Below are 765 nucleotides of genomic sequence, written 5' to 3'. Positions count from 1 at the left end.
GATATTCATTATATTCCAAAATTTTCTGTTGCATGACTATAATGCCCCGACATATTGACGGCATTTTATAGGAGTGGCTTCTGCACTTACATAACTAAATCTTAAAAGCTGCACATAAATAGTAAAGTATTTGCTTCGCAGTTTCCTCACTAGTAAAGCTGTTTAAGCTGGTCAGTGTGATCAATCATGCAACCGTGTTTTCATCTGTTGGGGATGCAGACTTACTTGGTGATCTGTTTGAGAAGGATCAGGAGTGGATTCTACAAATCTACAACTTAAATACTGATCTTTTTTTCGCTGAAAATTAATAAACTTCCTCACATATTAAATTGAGTATTTCTTCACATTGTTTTAGACGTACACCATGGGTTCCTCTTTCCATTGTTATCATATTTGAGAGATGATCTGCTATAAATGTATCAAACTGAGCAATAATTTCAAATAAACTTCTAAAACTTCCATTTTGTGGGAATCCAAATATTTAATTTCTTCCTTTAGAACCCATTCAGTGATTGTTACAATGACAACCATAATGTGTTACAAGATGGTTTTCTTTTACTGATGTTCTGTAGTAATTTGTGTGTCTTGTTCATGAGTTAAGCCAAAACATGCCTTTGGTTTAAAGATGTGAATTATAAGCCATTTTCATGTTTATCACTCATATTTGCATTGTGCCAGTTGCTAAATCCACTGGTAGCAAATTGAGAATTAAATTATTTAGAACTGAATATTATTCAAACAAAAGAGTATACAGAACCAACTGGT

The sequence above is a fragment of the Echinops telfairi genome, unplaced genomic scaffold (assembly GCF_000313985.2).
Source record: "Echinops telfairi isolate 266 unplaced genomic scaffold, ASM31398v2 ScPeMD7_8;HRSCAF=38, whole genome shotgun sequence".
Lineage (NCBI taxonomy): Eukaryota > Metazoa > Chordata > Mammalia > Afrosoricida > Tenrecidae > Echinops > Echinops telfairi.
The sequence above is the reverse complement of the archived record's forward strand: the minus strand, read 5'-3'. Positions refer to the sequence as shown.